Consider the following 19,678-nt stretch of genomic DNA (forward strand, 5'->3'; position numbering starts at 1 on the left):
CTGTCGGCATGGCTGGTTTGTGGCCGGGGATGCTGGAGTGCTTTGCTTTAATTTGCTCTGGCAGTGTCACCGGGGTTAGGGCACAGGCAGGGATGTGTGGGACCTGTCATGTTATTGTCAGAAGGAATGTGAGGATTAGCGTTTAAAACGTGGCGGTGGGAGAACACTGCAGCTGTGTACACTTATTATAGAAGATTTAAGTCCCACTGGTAAAATCAATATATTGAATTGCTTGACCCTCTGCTTTTAATTAGTTTCAATCAAATACGCCGGTGTCATTTTGCCTCCTCTCGCCTTCCTGGGGTGAGGAAATGCCAATATTTACATAGAAACTGTTAATTTGTGGTGCAAAGGAGAATGGATTTAGCTTTGCACACCCAGATTGCTCCGACAATGTGAAGGATGCCAGATCGGCGTGGAGGTGAGCGGCGATGTCACCTGGGTGAGGCACCGGCCACATCAGGGAGGTTTGCTGCCTGGCTCCAGGGTGTGCTTGCAGGTGCCTGGACCCGCAAGCGCAGTGTGTGAAGGTGCAAGTCTTTCAAGAAACTAGCCGAGGCTGACTCTGCAAGCCAGACATGCCGCGAGTCACCCCTGCCCCCGTCATCTAAAATCTTTTCTCTGCCTTCCTGGTTGTTTTGAGTCTGTTCTCCCAGCCTGCTGGGTCCTTTGTACCGGGCAGCTCAAGGCACAGTACTTTATTTATTCCAGAGCTTCAGAGGCTTTTCTTTCCAATTCCTGAAACAGTTTATGGAGGAAAGGGGGGTGCTTTCGCGGCAAATGATCCCATGTACAACCACAGCTATTATGTGAACCGTTCGGTATTAGTTGTGTGTTCAGCTGCAGTTGAATTCTGGGTTTTGCAGCAAATGGCATTTGACAAATATTATTTGACAAAAAATGTGACTCGATATTTCTTAATGTGGAACAGATACTTCCCAGTTAACCTTCTGTGGGGAAAAGTTGCCCAAACCTGACGTGAAATGGCAGTGTGGATGAATACCAGGGCTGCCTCTGTGTTTTACCCACCCTCTCCAAAGTGGAGTGTTTATGATTTGGGGGGATATTAGCAGTACATGAAGCTTGACACTTACTTATGTGAAACTCCGAGTAGCATGTGCGATGCTGTCCTTTCAACATTTGTGTCAGGAGGCATTGCTGGGAGCCGAGAAAAGCCTTAGCTGATCCGAGTGGAGTGGATTGAATTAATGACAACTCTGAGAGCACCAGTTTTAGGGTAATTGCTTTATTGTTTTGGAGCCAGGGTGCTTATAATCTGGTTCCTGTACAAACATGTTTAACGTGTGTTAATGCATTTGCAAACCAGAGCCTCTCAGCACAACCCTGCTTTTCATTAATTGATGTCGGTAGCATGGTACAGTATTTCAAAGAGCTGGCCAAGTATAAACTGTGTTTCCAATTTCCTTCCTTTCCTGTGTTTGGAATGCCAATGTTAATTTGTTCCCATGCAGGAGCAGGGGCTGCCAACTGCGGCTTTCTATAAAGGGCTTCACGGTGAAGGCTTCCAGCCCTCACTGATGCTTGGGGCTGCCTGGCCAAGTTTCCTGACACTTTGCAGCTAATTCTGGGTGATATATGGGGTGGGGGGTTGGGGGCTTCACTGCCGTGTAGCGGAAGTTCCTGGTGACAGCAGAGGGTGTGACTTGGCGAGAGAGAACAGCACGGCATCCACACTGATTCTCTTTAGACACAGCTTACACCCCTGTGTCTGTTTCCACTATGGTTGCATTTTAGCTGTGTGACCTTGAGCAAGTTACTTAATGTCTCTGAGTTTGTTTCTTCATTTTAGAAAGCTGGATAGGCATCTCCTCCTCCACAGACCCTTATAAAGACAAAATCAAATCTCGTGTGGGTAGAGTCTGGTACACAGTAGGTGCACAATAGATGGTGAACCTTGTTTCTGTTTTGGTGGCCAGATCACCATTCACGTTGGTATAATAATCCAAATTTCAGTTTTTAAGTACTTGATCTTAAAATACCAAGATTAAGCCACCCATGTTGTTTTAGAGATATGAAGGAAATGGCCCTAAAGATGTACATCTTTGTGTACGCCCATATACCCCTCACACATTCATTTTCTTCTTTAGAGATCAGTGAAATTTGAGCACACCAAACTTATCTGAGGATAGGTAGAGTCTAATGCTGGGGCTTCGCAGGCGGCTCAGTGGTTAAGAATCCAACTGCCAATGCAGGAGACCCTGGTTTGATCCCTGGGTTGGAAAGATCCCCGGGAGAAGGAAATGGCAACTCACTCCAGTATGCTTGCCTGTGAAATCCCATGGACAGAGGCACCTGGCAGGCTACAGTCCATGAGGTCACAAAGAGCCGGACACGACTGAGCACACACGCAGAGCCTAATGCTGACTTGCTCTCAATTTTAGCATCGATGGCTATGTAAAAATTTTCTTCCTAGGGCACCTGAAACTTGAATGAGGGCTGCACAGGAAGTCTGTACTGTCCTCGCAATTTTCCTGTAAATTGAAAATTATTCCAAAATAAAAACTTTTTTATTTCAAAAACTTACATTACTGACATATTTCTTCCTATCCCTTCCTGGAAGGTGGTCAAAGTACAAATTGTCTCTTCCTTTGAGGGAGTGACAAGCCCAAAGCATTCATTAACAGACCGGCACAACTTCCCCACTTTTTATGGGAGCAGGTGCAAGGCTACCCGCCACCCCCATTCCCCCAGCTAGGGCTGGGATAACAAATCCCTGAGTGGATTCAGTGTGTTTGGAAGCCTTTGGAGATCAGTGGATGGCGGAGGTCTCCAGGGCCTGAGACGCAGGGTGGGCTTTCTCACCCAAGTTTTCCCATAAATTCTCTTCAGCTCTTTCTACACTATTTGAAAACTCTTGACTTAGCGAGTATTAAGGTTCCCCACATCTTTGAGGTCACATGTTATTCTTTCACTTCTTTATCTCCCCAGAGTAGCTTTCAAGTTTCAATCTTCTGTTGTCTGGCTTAATTAAATTTGGCTGTGAATAAAAACCTGCAGTGTTTCCAAAATTGCGGACTTGCACGTTTTTAAACATTGAAGTTAGACCTGTACCATCTTGTAATGCCAGCCTCTCTCCTGCTTTCATGTAGTCTGGAAAAAAAAAGAACCCAAGCACTTAGCATGGCCGTCCACCTAGAATGGTCCCTGCGCTCGTCTGCCCAGTGGTTTAACCACGCACTCAAAGGCAGGCGGGTTGTTCTGTAGTTTCGATGACTTGTGTTCTGGCCTTCAATAAAGGACTCTCCTCTTGACTGCTTTCCCAGGCATTCTTCCTAGGCCACTCTTGCCCTGCCCTGCAGAATTCTCATGGCACAGAAAGTGTTCAGACATTGGCAGTTTGTGTGCATGAAAGACGTAGAGCTGTTCTAAGGCAGTATCTTCTGAGTGTGTGTGTGTGTGTTTATATTTATTTATTTGGCTGCGCTGGGTCTTAGTGCAGCATGTGGAATCTAATTCCCTGACCAGGGATCAAACCTGGGCCTCCTGCATTGCGAGTGCAGAGTCTTAGCCACTGGACCACCAGGAAAGTCCCCCTGAGTGTTTTTTAATACTGAATCCCTACTAATAAGTCTTTGAGTACACACCCCAAGTAGAAATAGATCATATCATTACTCCTGTTTTAGGTTTGTACTTTATAAAACAAAGACTAAAAGAGAAATCTAAGTAGGAGGCACTAAGGATAAAAAAATTCAAAATTCTGATGTTCACTAATACACATTTTAACTAATGCATCATCAGTAATTAGTGCAAAGATTGCAAGTTTAATTCATTAGCCAGACAAATCTAATTTTTGCTACCACTAAAATTTTTAACATGATGGACTTTGGTCTTTCAAAACTTGCAGTTCAGCAGTTGGGAGGCAGCGAGCTAAAGGTCTGGTCCTAAATTTTGATTATTTTGATCCTTCGTCTAGTCAGCATCAAGAGTTCACAAAGAACCCCACAAATCTCGGTAGTTTGAAATCACAGAGCCTTGTTGTTCTCTTGTTACGGGTGCGTTGTGGGTTGGCAGGGTCTGCACATCGGCCAGGAGGGAGGGTGCTCAGGACTCCAGGCTGGTAGAGCTGCCGCCCTCTTGAATGCCACCCTCTTGAATGCCACAAGCTATAGTACCCAAGGGAAAGACAGCATGGCTTGTCCATGGGCTTTTCCTCATTGCAGCCGGAAGCAACACGGGTGCTTCTGCCCACATTTCATTGGTCAGAGCCTGTCACATGGCCAGACCTGACCCAAAGTGGCAGGAGATGACAGTCCCACCCGAAGCTTGGAAAAAGACAACTGGGAAATGGCACTCATGATGAGCACACTGTTGTAAGCAAAGGTGCTCTCACCAGATGAAATTATGGGAACAGAGCGGTGAACTGTTGGCCGCTTTACTGTAATAAGATCTGTATTTTTCAATCTCATCCACTTAGTTATGCAGAGATGTTTTGAATCCCCATCTTCCCTGATGTTCATCAGTTCTTGAAACTTAGTTTAGAGTATGCTATTTCCCGCCCCATGTCCCACTGGATCCCTCTTCCTTACCCTAAATCCTTGCACCCCATTTTGGAGAACAGTGTTTCTGGAAGTGTCCCAATCACTGAAGTATTCACGTGGTTGGACAAGAATAACCGCTTCTCTCCCTTCCCTTGTAAAATGACTCGCCTCTTTAGGACCTGTCTTTCAGCAAAAGCATGCTTCAGCTGCCCTCGGGTTCACTAGCCAGAGAATCAAGGAGCCTGACACTCATCTTGGCTCAAGAGGTTCTTGCCCTTCTGGCTGGTGTTTGTCCGGGCTGTGCAGGTAACTGCCTTGTCATGAGGTCCGGCTTTTCCTTCAGAGGCACCTCCTTGTCCAGGCAGGGTCTCCAGGCAGGGTCTTGCAAAGCTGAATCTAGAAACTAAATGTCAGAGACTCCTTCATTATCTAAATGCATCGCTGAAATAAATCATAGTGATAACGTGGGAGGGTTGAGATCTTTCTGTAGCACTAATGGATTTATAACAGCCTCCCTTATCTGGTTCCACTCTCTCTGGTTCTGCATAGCAAGTCGTATCATTCCCATTCTAGGGAGGAAGAGGCTCAAGGGCCCCGAATTTACAGAGCTAGGAAGTGGTGAGGTTGGCCTTTGAATCCAGCTCTTGCTGAATGTAAACCCATTCACGCTTTCCTCTGGGGGCCCAGTGGAGGTGTGTGAAGGGTGGAGATGGAGCACAAGGGCAGACAGTGGTGATGAGACCACCAGAACAGCCTCTCAGCCCTTGACCTTGACTTTGTGGTTGTGTGCTCTGAAGAGGAAGATAAAGATAAGCAACTCACACCTTCCCCTTCATTCTCCACCCTGCTGTGGAAACTCCCCTCTGTTCTGTCTCTGTGCATTAAGAATTATTGACAGGGTCAAGGGCCCTGAGTGCCTATGTACTGGGGTTCCTATGTGCACCCCACACCCCACTGATGGGAAAATTCCAGAGGCAGCTAGGGACTGATATTTTAATAGCAATAGCTCAAGACACTGTATGGAAAGGAGGAGTAGTTTTTACCACATGTATGGAAATAAATATTGCATACTGATTGTAATAACATCAAATCACCATCAGTCTAAATGTCCATGAGTGGGGGACTGGAGAAATAAATTTGTGATAAATTTATTTATACGTGTGTAATGAAACAGAAGGGAAATGCAAGAACTTCTTTTTTTATGTATCAACTTAGACTCGAAACAGAGTGTCAAGAGAGAGAAGGCCAGTTGTATAGGAGGATGTTTAGGGTGTAAGCATTCCTCGTGGTGTCACAATAGACACACACAAGATCACCAGATAATACTATCTTTGGGCGAATACATATATGGTAACATTACGGAAACATGGCCACAGAACTCACACCAGCCGCCTTTAGGGAGGCAGGAAAGGGACGGGATTGGGGAGAAATTTTAAATAAACTTCAACTATTCTGGTTGTTTCCTTTATTTTAATAATAAGACTGGACTCCCCCTGCCAAAACAAAGAAAAGTAATATTGGACTTCCCTGGTGTCCAGTGGTTAAGAATCCACCTGCCAATGCAGGGGACATGGGTTTGATCCCTGGTCTGGGAAGATTCTACATGCTGCAGGGCAACTAAGCCCGTGCCCCACAACTACTGAGCCAGCACTCTAGGGCTGGCGTGCCATGGCTACTGAGCCCACAAGCCACGACTACGCCTTCACACTGTAGAGCCTGTGCTCGGCAGCAGGAGAAGCCCATACACCTCAGCTAGAGAGTAACCCCTGCTCTCCACAGCTAGAGAAAGACTGTGCCCAGCTGCAAAGATCCAATGTGGCCAAAAATAAGTAAATGAATAATTTTTAGAAGCAATTAAAAAAAATGTTATGAACAGAGAAGGCGATGGCATCCCACTCCAGTACTCTTGCCTGGAAAATCCCATGGACAGAAAAGCCTGGTAGGCTACAGTCCGTGGGGTCGCGAAGAGTCGGACACGACCGAGCGACCTCACTTTCACTTTTCATTTTCATGCATTGGAGAAGGAAATGGCAACTCACTCCAGTGTTCTTGCCTGGAGAATCCTAGGAACGGCGGAGCCTGGTGGACTGTCGTCTATGGGGTTGCACAGAGTCGGACACGACTGAGGCGACTTAGCAGCAGCAGCAAAAAAAATGTTTTTAATAATAAGAAACCATTGGGAAGTGCAGTGTGGTATTCTGGGTTGGATCTTGGAACAGAACAAGGACAATAATGGAAAAACTGATGCAATCTGAAAACTATTAGGAGTCTAGTTAATAGTAATCCATCCGTGTTAAATTCTTAGGTTTGACAAGTGTCCCACAGTTATGGAAGATGTGAATCTTGAGGGAAGCTGATTGAGTATACATGAGAACTTTATACTGTCTTTGCAATTTTTCTATCAATCTAAAGGTTTTCTAAAACAAGAAGTTTACGGGGGAGGATAAAGGAAACAACCAAGATATTGACTCCTGTTAATTCTTAGTTGTTTGAAGGCAGGAGGAGAAGGGGGCAATAGAGGATAAGATGGTTGGATGGCATCACAGACTCAGTGGACATGAGTTTGAGCAAACTCCTGGAGAAAGTGGAGTTTCGGGGAGGGACAGGGAAGCCTGGTGTGCTGCAGTCCATGGGGTTGCAAAGAGCTGGAGACAGCTTAGCGACTGAAGAGCAAGTGTTAGTTGTGGGTACCTGGATATTCGTTACGTTTTCCTCTGCATTCAGGCTTCCTGGGCGGTTCAGACGGTAAAGAATCTGCCTGCAATACAGGAGACATGGGTTCGATCCATGGATCAGGAAAATCCCCTGGAGAAGGGGATACTGACAACCCACTCCAGTATTCTTGCCTGGAGAATTCCATGGACAGAGGAGCTTGGCGGGCTACAGTCTATGGTTTTGCAAAGAGTCAGGCACAACTTAGTGACTAAACCACCACCACCCTCTGCATTCTTCTCTGTGATTACATTTCTCCAAGCCCCAGTGAACCAGAAAGCTCTCCCACTAGATATAGAAAAGTCCTCGCTGGAAGCTCGGCCCTGAGGTGGCTCCTGGCGGTGTGGACCTGGGGAGCTGTCTTAGAGTGTGCTCAGGATGTCACGCCCCGAAGACCAACAACTCATCAATCCACAGAACCATTAACCCAGCGGGGCCTCAGCCAGCAAATGAAAGCCCCACGTGGCAGTGTCCTGAGACCTCTAAAACTCTCTCTGCCTCTCTTCGAGAGATGCCCTGTGTAAAGCAGTCCTCTGTTTATAAGCAAGAAAGGGGGTGGGGGTGGGTCGTATCAGGTCTTTCAATTCTCTTCTTGGTCCTGAACTTTGTGAAATGTGCCCTCCCCCCGCGTCTTCCCCTTCTCAGGTTCCTTTTTCTGACTGACTTGACCTAACATTTGATGAGGGAGAAGCCCTTAAAAATGGCAGTGGGGGCCTCAGAACCTTCCAGGGCTAGTAAATGTTTATAGGGTGGAGGCACTGGTTGGTCATTTCCTTTAGGAGGAAACAATAAATGAAGCTACTTGCCTTATACCTACTTACCCCTGAGCTCTTAATTGTCTTAATATACTGGTGGGGGGATGGGGAAAGGGGATCCAGAAATCTCTGGGTCTCATGTGCCTCAAACACCCTAGGAGCTTGGAAGCAGCCTTTTCAGGTAGCTTTAGAGCTGAGTTTCCAGCCTTGGCACTGCTGACGTTTTCAGCTCACTTTTCTCTGTTGGGGGGGAGGGCATCCTGTGTGCTGTAGTAGAATGTTGAGAAGCATCACTGAGCCCCTACACACGAGCTGCCAGAAGTTGTGACAAACAGCATGTTTCCAAACATCTATCAGAGGTGCCCTGTGGGGAATGGCCCCCGACTGAGAACCACTGGTTTAGGCTTGATGTTGTTGTTTTAGTCGCTGAGTCCAACTCTTTCGCGACCCTCTGGACTGTAGCCCACCAGGCTCCTCTGTCCTTGGGATTTCCCAGGTGAAAATACTGGAGTGGGTTGCCATTTCCTCCTCCAGGAGATCTTCCTGATCCAGGGATCAAACGTGTGTCTCCTGCATCGGCACATGGATTCTTTACCGCTGAACCAACCAGGGAAGCCCTGGTTTAGGGTACCTTTCCTCAAAGGACTTCCCTGGTGGCTTAGATGGTAAAGTGTCTGTGTACAATGCGGGAGACCTGGGTTTGAGCCCTGGGTTGGGAAGATCCCCTGGAGAAGGAAATGGCAATCCACTCCAGTACTGTTGCCTGGAAAATCCCATGGACAGAGGAGCCTGGTACACTACAGTCTACGGGTTGCAAAGAGTTGGACACGACTGAGCGACTTCACTTCCTCAAACTTGGAAATTGACTTGGGAACTTTTGCTTCAAACCCATCTGCCCATAGTGATGAGTTGGGACAAGACTGATAGATCATTTTCCAGTTGAAAGGAAGACAGATTGCAATCAAAACGTGAGCCCTGTCCTGGGATCCCAGCTCTGCCTGGATTTGAAACACCCTGGAGACGAAAAGGAGGTCAGATCTCTAAAGTCTCCCGGGAGCCAAAATATTTTTACAGCACCTTCTGCCCAGTGATACTAAAAAATGATTGAACGCACACTTAGAACTGGTCTCTCTTTGTTTCTTTCCCCGAACTTTGCTCTGGAGGAAACAGGGCAAAACTCTCTTTCTTGCAGCTTCCCTGGTGGCTCAGATGGGAAAGGAATCTGCCTTACCAGTACCGGAGACCTGGGTTCCATCCCTGGGTTGGGAAGATCCCCTGCAGGAGGGCATGGCAACCCACACCAGTATTCTTGCCTGGAGAGTCCCATGGACAGAGGAGCATGGCAGACTACAGTCCATGGGTTCAGAGAGTCAGGCACGACTGAGCGACTTTCACTATTCACTACTCTCTCTCTTACTTTGCCTCCCTCCAGCAGGTAACTTGCCAGGGGCAAGTGGGTGCCGGGAGCACGGAAGCAGCAGTTTCTATTTCTCAAGGCAGCTCAGAGCTGCAGTAAATAAATTGGGGAAACCCGCTAATTTTTGTGCAGGCTGTGAGCAAAAATGACTTGCTCATTTTTTAAAAAAGAGTGGTAAAAGAAGAATATTCCATGATGTGGAAATGAGATGGAATTCAGCCTCCAGTATTTATAAAGCTTAATTGGGACTCATTTGCGTCCTGTCTGTGGCTGTTTTCATACTCTGTCCACGGAATTGAGTGATTGCTACAGAGACGGCACAGTCTCCAAAGCCTAGAATATTTTTTATCTGGCCCGTTACAGAAGTTTACTGACTCCTGCTTTAGGACATCAAGAACCCTCTCCCTGGGGAAAGGTAAATAATACAAAAAGGAAAAACCCTGAGTTTTATCTGCTTCCTTTGTTTTCTGTGGACATCCAGTGACGCACAGATACCCTTTCTTTTCCAGGATGTTGGAGGGGCTCCTCCGAGTTTGAACAAACTCTTGGTTAAACAGATTTGAACACTTTCTGGCATCTCTCATGTGGGGCATGCATGCATACACGCTAAGTCTCTTAAGTCGTGTCCAGCTCTTTGCAACCCTATAGACTGTAGCTTACCAGGCTCCTCTGTCCGTGGCATTCTCCAGGCAATAATACTGGAGTGTGTTGCCATGCCCTCCCCCAGGGGAATCTTCCTGACCGAGAAATTGAACTCTTATCTCTTACATCTCCTGCGTTGGCAGGCAGGTTCTTTACCACTAGCGCCACCTGGGAAGCCCCTCATGTGGGGCGGGCATCATGAATTCCCATCAAGGAGATCAAATAGACTGCACAGCTTTTCCTAAATTTGCTTTTTCCCAGCAGGCCCCTCCCCGTCCTCTTTTTTTTTTTTCTTCTAAATCTCCTAAAACATCTCAGGTGGTAGCTAAGACTGGCTCTGGGGTCGGACATGAGTTAAATCCCACCTCTGCAACTTGTTAGCTCTGTGACCTTGGGCAGATTATTAGACTCTAGGTCCCCGTTTCCTCCTCTGGGTTCATGTTGGCGCCTGCCTCCTGGGCTGCTGGGAGGATCTGTCCCCTCCAAGGTGGGGGGGGTGGCGGTGGAAAGCTGAACACAGTGCCCACAGGGCAGCAGGCGCCCCATATGTAACATTAGCGGCTGGTAGCAATGCTGTTACTTGCCCGGCCAAAACTCGGACCGCTCTGGAGCTGGCTGGCCCGTGCAGGTCCTCCTGTTCCTCTGCCTGGCATGTGGGGCGGTGGGATGCACCGCCGCCTCCTTCTGGGGGTGGGAGCTGTGTAGACACATATCCCACCTGCTGAGCACTGTGGGACCCGGGGTCAGGTTGTCCTCCCCTTGGCTGGATGCCCTGTGGTGAAGTGCAAAGCTGGTCTCTGTTGACTGAGCACAAGGCAAACCAGGAATCTGGCCTTCTTATTACAGATCCTGTTATACTAGAAAGTTGCTTCTTGCTGATGGTAATCTGTGTTTATTGATGCGGAGTTTGAAGGAAACACCCGATGGTCAGGACTAGCTTTCGGTAAGCCCTCCAGCTTACAACACAAACACGACTGTGGACTGGCCTATTTTTAAAAAATGAATAATAAGGCTTTTATAGTAAAATTATACCCTTTTCTCTGAACTCTGTCTATGCCGGACTCGGTGGCATTTCCTCTGTGTGTGTGTGCTAAGTTGCTTTAGTCGTATTTGAGTCTTTGTGAGCCGATGGACTGTAGCCCGCCAGGCTCCTTTGATGGAATTCTCCAGGCAGGAATACTGGAGTGGGTTGCCGTTTTCTCCTCCAGGGGATCTTCCCGACCCAGTGATCAAACCCGCATCTCTTATGCGTCCTACATTGGCAGGTGAGTTCTTTACCACTAGCTCCACCTGGGAAGCCCAGCATTTCTTTGTCTCATCTCATTTTTTGAGGTGATTGACATTTCTCCACCTGAAGTGAGGACCTACCCATATACCGGTCACTCATCAAATAGCACGATTTCCACATTTATTCTTATGTGTGAGGAAACTGGGGCTTGGGGGTGACAAGTCACTTGCTCAGCTCTGGGGACAGCAGGTCTGCCTGGCTTGGAGTCCCAGGGAAAGGTGTGTGACCTCATGCAAGTGACTGACGCACTCAGGTGCTCCGGGCCCCAGCTTCTGTCTTAGTTGCCTTGGGCTCCCAGGAGAGAACAGCACTGCCTGGGGAGCTGAAGCATCACATGCTTATTTCTCACAGCTTTGGAGGTCCAAGATCAGGGTGCCCGCTTGGCTGGGTTCTGTTCTGTCTCTGGCTTGTAGATGGCTGCCCTCTGGCTGTGTCCTCCCAAGATGGAGAGAGAGCTCAGGCCTCTTCCTTCTTCTTTAAGGGCTGTTGTGAGGATCTGGGAAGAGAGCTGAGCACGGTGCCCACCTGGCAGCAGGTGCCCCACACTTACCATTAGCGGCTGGAAGTGATGCTTTCACTTGCCTGTCTTCCCCGCCCTTCATGACCTCGGCTAAACCTCATCATGTCCCAGAGGCTTCACCTCCTAATACTCTTCTGTTGAAGGTTGGGGTTCCACATATGAATTTAGGGGGGCCCAGAGCTTCCCGTATGGTGCTAGTGGTAAAGAATCTTCCTACCAATGCAGGAAACACAGGAGACCCGGGTTCAATCCCTGGGTTGGGAAGATCCTCTGGAGGAGGAAACGGCAACCCACTCCAGTATTCTTGCCTGGAAGATTCCATGGACAGAGGAGCCCTGGTGAGCTACATACAGTCCATGGGGTCGCAAAGAGTTGGACACAACTGAACATGCATGCACGCAAGCCAATTTAGTTCATTGCAGTTTCTCTCGTACATGGGTGGCTTAGGGCCCAGGGCAGCAAGGATTAAATGGGATGAAAGCAACGATCTCTCAGTAAATGGGGGCTGCTCCTGGGACTGCCTTTGGAGCCCAGACTGGCTGCAGAGTCTCTTCATGGTCCTTCTGTGATGGCCTGTTGTCCTGATTTGTCCTCATTGCGGATGCCTGTCACTTCCTCTCCCGGTCCAATTTAGTCCTCACACTGAAGACTCTGCATTTTTCTAAGTGGGTTTGCCTGGTGGCTCTGTGATAAAGAATCCGCATGCCAGTGCAGGAGATGTGGGTTCAGTCCCTGGGTTGGGAAGATCCCCTGGAGGAGGAAATGGCAACCCACTCTAGTATTCTTACTTGAAAACTCCCATGGACTTAGGAGCCTGGTGGGTTACAGTCATGGATCCCAAAGAGTTGGACAGGACTGACTGAGCAACTGAGTACATTCACCTAAGCAGTTTTACATTTGAAAAACTATATTTATATTATTAATTCATCTCCCATTATAGAATTTGACGAGGCCTAGATGTTTTGAAAGTGTGATGCTGCATTTGGCCTTTTGTAGGGGCTAGGCTAAAGGTAGTGGGTCAGACAGAAAATGGGCAGAGTGGAAGTTACCCTTGGAATTCCTTAGGAAGGTGCCACTTTGGAGATAGACACACTCTGTATGTTAAGTCCCTACTGTTGGATTTTCTTCCAGCATTGGGATAGATTGTGCTTCTTGCATGACACATGAGATGACACAAGTAGCTTTAGTGTAGTGCCATCCTGTACCAACATGCTTATTTGTAAATACTAGCACCACTAGCACTACTTTCATGAATAGGAAGTACTGTAAGATACATGCCTCCCAAAGGCTACTCCTTGCTTCTGTGGACAGGAATGATGTCTCTTTTAGGACTTGTTCTAAGTCACAATACACCTGCCTAACAGTGGCTTCAGCTTTAAAAGCATATCAATATCTCTCATAACGGCAAGTCTTCAGTGACATGTTTCTAGTGACATGATTCCAAGTTTGGGGTAGCAGCTCAGTGATATCATCCAGGAATCCATGAACTTTCCTCCTTGCCTTCACCATCCTCAGATGCCTTATGGCTATTACCTCACAGTTACAAGATGGCTGCTGCAGCCCCAGACATCACATCTTCATATACTCCCACATTCAGGGCAAGAGAAAGGGGAAGGGCCCAAAGAGCTCTCCTTGCTTGCCTGTCTCCTGGCTTTCCGTAGAAGGTGTCTCTGTAAGTCCCCGGGCCCAAACTGGTTCACAAGGCCTGATCTTGCTGCAAGGAAGGATGGAAAGGTATGAAAGTGGCTCCTGGCCCACACAGCTTAAGAGGGAAAGTGTGGGGATGGAAAGTGTGTTGAAAGTGGTCATTGGGTAACCACATTCAAATATTAATAATCTAAGTTGTTTGTCTCTCCCTCTTTGTTTTTTCTATGTGGTGTATAGTTGGATTTACACAGGTTATTTGCACATGATTTGACTCAACTCTGCACTATGCATAAAAAAAATAGGAACCCTAAACTGGTTGCTTCCCAAGTAGTTCAGTGGTCAGAAATCTGCCTGCCAATGCAGGAGACTCAAGAGATAGGGATTCAACCCCTGGGTCAGGAAGAGCCCCTGGAGAAAGAAATGGCAGCCACTCCAGTATTCTTGCCTCAAAAATTCCATGAACAGAGGAACCTGGCAGGCTACAGTCCATAGAGTCACAAAGAGTCAGACACAACTGAGCACATGCTCAATATATTGCTTCCATATTTAACAAATTAGTTGCAAAGTCTCCATATATAGTGTGCCACAGTGAATATATACAGAAAGTGGGTTGCATGTTGGCATTAATTCAACCAGACCCTCTGTAGCCTCTGGAGAGACTTCAGTTTCTCTTTAAACTCAAACCTGTGAATAGGTGCATCTCTCACCCTGACTTTGAAGACTCCGTGGGATTCTGGCCAACAGCCAGTTGTTTGCTGAAAACTACTTTATCACCATCCCCTTAGACTAGTAGCAAAGGTCTTAAAAGTGATCTGAGATGCTCAGCATCATTGTCCCCTGGAAGGAAGCAGAGGCCAGGTAGGGTTTGGACTGAGTTCTGCTTGTGGGATAGGAGGCTCCTAGCTCCCTCTGGAAAGAGGATGAGCAGATCAAGATACTTAAGACATTTTAAGAATCTGTGTCATTGTTTATGAGCCGAGGGTAGAGAGCTACTCAGACCCAAGAGCTGCTCGGACCCAAGGCCTGCCCATCCTGGTCGAAACCTTGTTTGTATCCTGAAAGCCTGTAAGAACTTTTTCGAATAAGTGGGTGCCGGGCACATGGGTTACTTCTGCTTGTTTCCAAGAGAGATGGAAACGAGAGACTTCTGGTTGGAGGAGATGATCAGGGGCAAAGAATGTAGAGGTATTTTCAGAAATTGTTTCTGGGCAGTGTGTGTTTGCTGTGAATAACATTATATGTAACAGAATTCTTTGGTTGCAGACAAAAAATATATCTTCAAACCTGTTTAAGGAGAGTGAAAAGAAAATCAATGCATGGGATCAATGCAAGACTTGGGATGACTGATGGTGAAGGTGAAGCTCCAATACTTTGACCACCTGATGCAAAGAGCTGATTCACTAGAAAATACCTTGATGCTAGAAAAGATTGAGGGCAGGAGGAGAAAGGGGAGACAGAGGATGAGATGGTTGGATAACATCACTGAGGCAATGAACATGAGTTTGAGCAAGCTCCAGGAGACAGTGAAGGACAGGGAAGCCTGGTGTGCTGCAGTCCATGGGGCTGCAAAGAGTCAGACTTCGTGGCTGACCAACAACAAGACTTTGGAAAGGACATAATAGCAACAGGTCCTTAAAGGGCCCAAGGGTTATTCACTCTATGTCTATCATCTCTGCACTGAATAGCTTCCCTGTGACCTCTCTGCCTCACTGTATTCCTCTGGTACCCTGCCTATTGGGAGAAAGATGCCACCCACACCAACTTGTGTTTATGGCTCTCTGGCTAGCCACATATTTGCCTTACCAGCTTCCCTAGTGGGTTGGAATGGCCATGAGATGCTGGTCTAACCAGTGGGATACAAGAGGAAATCTGCTGGGAGTAGAAAGGAGTGGGAGGTGGTTTTGAAAAATATTTTGCCTTCTGGTGAGTGACAGATAAACAAAGAGAACACTCTGTCCTTTTCTTCCTTTTCTTACCTTGAATGTGGTCCTGTGAAAATGGGATGTTTGGAGCCATGGCAGCCATCTTGTGACCCTTAGGCAACAACCCTAAGGACTCAACGTCAACATGCAGACAATGGCAAGGCAAAAAGATAGAAGAAACTTAAGTTCCTGAGGACTCAATTGAGCTACTGCACCCAACTAAAATTCCTGGTTAGGGACTCTTAGCTTGAATTACATGTTCACTCATGAATCAGTCGGGTCTAGGAGGTAGACCATACTACATAAATAAGGTTTCTGAGAGTTAGCCTTTGTGGCTAGATTGGGGAGTTGGAGGCATGTAACTCCGGGAGATGGTGATGGACAGGGAGGCCTGGCGTGCTGCGACTCATGGGGTCGCAAAGAGTCGGACACGACTGAGCGACTGAACTGAATTGAACTGAGTCATAAAATAGTGATAATCTCAGTAGCTAACATTTGTCAAGGATGGTAAGCACCCTTTATCCTCTTGGCCTTTATTGCTTATTTAATTCCCATAAGAGCCATTCCAGGTGGGGGCTATGACTGTCCCCCCTATTTTGGAGACTAGAAAACTGAGCACAGAGAAGCATCAGCTGGCCCAGAAAGTGTATTTGAATTTGGGAGTCCAGTTACTTAATCTTGATCCTGAGCTGCACCTCAGGCTTCAAGGATGGGTTTAGAACAAGTGAATAAACAGCTTTGCTGTCATAAGGTGGTAGGACGCCATGCAAGCGTTTCCCAATTATTTGCTTTAGGTTAAATCTTCCCTTTCTTTGATTATTGATGCTTCTGAAACCAAGAAGTCTTAAAATTGGTAAAGGTCGGGGCTTCCCTGGTGGTCCAATGGCTGAGACTCCATGCTTCCAATGCAGGGAACCTAGATTCAATCCCTGGTCAGGAAACTAGATTCCACACGGTGCAACTAAGAGTTCAAATGCCACAACTAAAGATCCTGAGCTGCAACTAAGACCTGGCATAGCCAAATTTTAAAAATCGATAAAAATGTTAGTATCTTTTCCCCAAGGAGTTGGTATGAAATTAATCACACCTCTTAAAATAGGGGAACTATGGTGACAAATACTTCTTGAGTAGAACTGGATATGAATATAGCCAGCTGATACATATTATTAGCAAAATTTTATTGAAGTGTAACATGTGTACAGAAGTGCACAAAGCTAGAGGAGTTAGGAATTTTCACAAAGTGAGACACTTTCAGACACTCAGGTGCCTGAGTACTAGTGCCCAGATGCAAGAAACAGAACGTGACTAACTGCCAGGAGCCCTGTGACACCCTCACTCACAGGCAGCTGCTGTCCTATCCTCTAATGCCATAGACTAGTTTTGCCTGTTTTAAATCTTTATCCATTTGATTGCACAGTAGTCAATCAGTCTTGTCTGACTTCTTGTGATCCCATAGACTGTAGCCCGTCAGGCTTCTGTGTCCATGGGACTGGAGTGGGCTGCCATTCCCTTCTCCAGGGGATTTTCCTGACCCAGGGATCAATCCCAGGTCTCCTGCATTGCAGGCAGATTCTTTACCCTCTGAGCCACCAGGGAAGCCCTTTCGTACTTCTTAAATCCTACTAATCATTTCCAATGAGTTGGAAAGATGACCCCTATTCAGACCTGATTCATGTAAACTGGACACACGTTGGAAATCTGTTTGCAGTTACATTCACCAGAGGACTCACACTGTAATTTCAGAACCATTGTTTGGTTTGATCTCTGATTCTCCCTCACTTACCAGAAATAGTTTCAAGGGACAGCAATGCAGTTTTCAGGATGTTTTGATAGTTCAGCTTGGGAAGGCAAGTTCATTTTGTTAAAATGTGAGCATGAAATGAATGAGGGTCTTTTTTTTTTTTTTTAAGATTTTTAAAAATGTGAACCATTTCTAAAGTCGTTATTGAATTTGTTACAATATTGTTTCTGTTTTTTATGTTTTGGTTTTCTGGCCATGAGGCATGTGGGAGCTTAGCTCCCTGACCAGGGATTGAACCCATAACCCCTACACAGGAAGGTGAAGTCTTAACCACTGGATCACCAGGGAAGTCCTCTGAATGTGGGTTTTGGTTTGCTGGTTTCTGCCAGGCTCTGCCTGCCGGTCCCCTGGACTGGCTTCTGCACGTCTCTTGATTGTCCTATTTGCAGAAATGGAAGCTGATGCCTCTGTAATGAGAGTTTTGCTCCAAGTATGTGGGGGTTTAGAGAAGACTCTTATTTTGAAAGGGAGATGGGTGCCCAGCATGAAGGAAACGCGGAACAATCTCTTCCTTAGCTGCACCTGCACTGCTCGGGCCTAATGAGTTTAGGTTGATGGAACCCAGACCTCAGGAAGGATTATAAATTCTCATTTGATTTGATTTGCCTCTAAAATACCTTAAACCAGCTGTGCCTGCCCAGCTGACCCAGGAGTCTCTGCCTGCTTTGGGGGAAGGTCTGGGCAGGCACCCTCCTGTCCTGGGGGTGGGGGGCACGGGCTCCCGCAGTGCCTCTCCCGCCCCAACCACTCCTGGGGCCTGCTCTAGTCTGGCATGTGTCCCTGCCATGTCCCATGATTGCTGGCCTCTGTCTCCTTGAATTCTCACCACAACCTCACAACTGGGGGCCTCTTTGTGTTCCCATCTTATCAAAGGGGAAGCTAAGCCTCACAGAGATGGGTTCACAGGTCCCAAGTCACTGCTGGCAGAACCCAAGTCAACCCAAGCTGTCAGGCCCCATCTCAGCCCAAACTCTCAGCTGCTTCTCCAACTGAGCAGGACCGCGAGGGGCTTTTCTGCCCTCCTAAGGGAGCCCAGCTTCCCTGGTGGCTTTAAAGAGTCTGCCTGTCAATGCAGGAGACGCAGGAGACATGGGTTCGATCCCTGGGTCAGAAAGATCCCCTGGAGAAGGAAACAGCAACCCACTCCACTATCCTTGTCTGGAGAATTGCATAGACAGAGGATTGGCAGCATGAGCGTCTCCTGAGAGCCTGTTAGAAATGCAGGTTCTTGGGCCCCACCCCAGATCTCCCATGTTAGAAAGACTGGGAGTTGGACCAGTGGTCTGTGTTTTAACAAGCTCCCCGGTGATTCTGGAACACACGGAAGCTTGAGGATCTGTGGTCTGTTTTAATCCTATGCCAACCTAGTGAAGTCAGGGTTACTCTCCTCATCCTCGCATTTGACAGACAAAGAGTAACTTGCCCAAGTGCCCCATGGGTGACAGAGCCTGGATTCAAACCCCATCCTGGCTCCATGTTCAAGCATCATATGCCCTGTGCCCTCTCCCAGGTCTTACTCTAGAAATTAAAAGCTAGAAGACAGTTAATAAAACAGGTCAACAGGCCAATCAATCATGAATGCAGAGCATGAATTCCTAGGAAGGAAATGAACAGGATGGGAGAGGAGGAGGTGTTCAGGGAGGGTGAATGGCCCGCTCAGTGGAGGGGATGGGACCTCGGTGCCGTGCCCCTGCCCCCACGCCCCTGAACTTGGTGGGTCTGATGACTATTCAGCCTGAAGTCACTCCCCAAGGGACAAGCTCCCAGGTGGCCCTGTGACTGGGGCAGGGGTCGTCATGCCTGTTTTTACAGACAGACTGAAAGCCTGGGACCCATCTGTGTCCACTCCAGGCCTCTCCCGCAGCTCTGGAATTAAGTTCCCCCATGCTGCTACTGCTGCTAAGTCGCTTCAGTCGTGTCTGACTGTGCAACCCCATAGATAGCACCTCACCAGGCTCCCCTGTCCCTGGGATTCTCCAGGCAAGAACACTGGAGTGGGTTGCCATTTCCTTCTCCAGTGCATGAAAATGAAGAGTGTGTCCATGGGATTCTCCAGGCAAGAATACTAGAGTGGGTTGCCGTGCCCTTCTCCAGGGTATCTTCCTGACCCAGTAACGGAACCCTCATCTCTTGCATCTTCTGCATTGCTGGCGGATTCTTTACTGCTGAGCCATGGGGGAAGCCAAAGCTCTCCCCACTTCCATGCAATTTCTCACCCTGGGAACTTTCTGAGAAGCAACCTCTGGTGTATCTCTGAGAACATGTATTTGACCCTTATTAGTGATAAGCTCTATATCGTCATGTCGCTATCAGAAGCCAGCCCACTGATGCCGCAGAGCCATGCTGTCCAATTGAAAGTTCCACCATGGTTGAACTTTTATGTAAGTTCCATCATGATTGAGCTTTTCTGTATCTGCTGTCCAGTATGGGTGCACCTGGTTACATGGGGCTGTTTCAATTTAAACCAATTACTCT

The 19,678-nt window shown here is 47.5% G+C and overlaps 1 protein-coding gene and 1 non-coding gene across 2 annotated transcripts in view; one reads left to right on the forward strand and one right to left on the reverse strand.

Moving 5' to 3' along the window:
- The window catches only part of BMP7 (bone morphogenetic protein 7), an 84,365-nt gene that overhangs the window by 5,015 nt on the left and 59,672 nt on the right, over positions 1-19,678 (forward strand). The gene's annotated exons all lie outside the window — the stretch shown is intronic.
- Positions 3,475-3,547, reverse strand: TRNAA-CGC (transfer RNA alanine (anticodon CGC)). Its single transcript has one exon. It is a non-coding gene; the product is annotated as a tRNA-Ala (tRNA).

The sequence above is a fragment of the Budorcas taxicolor genome, chromosome 13 (assembly GCF_023091745.1).
Source record: "Budorcas taxicolor isolate Tak-1 chromosome 13, Takin1.1, whole genome shotgun sequence".
Classification (NCBI taxonomy): Eukaryota; Metazoa; Chordata; class Mammalia; order Artiodactyla; family Bovidae; genus Budorcas; species Budorcas taxicolor.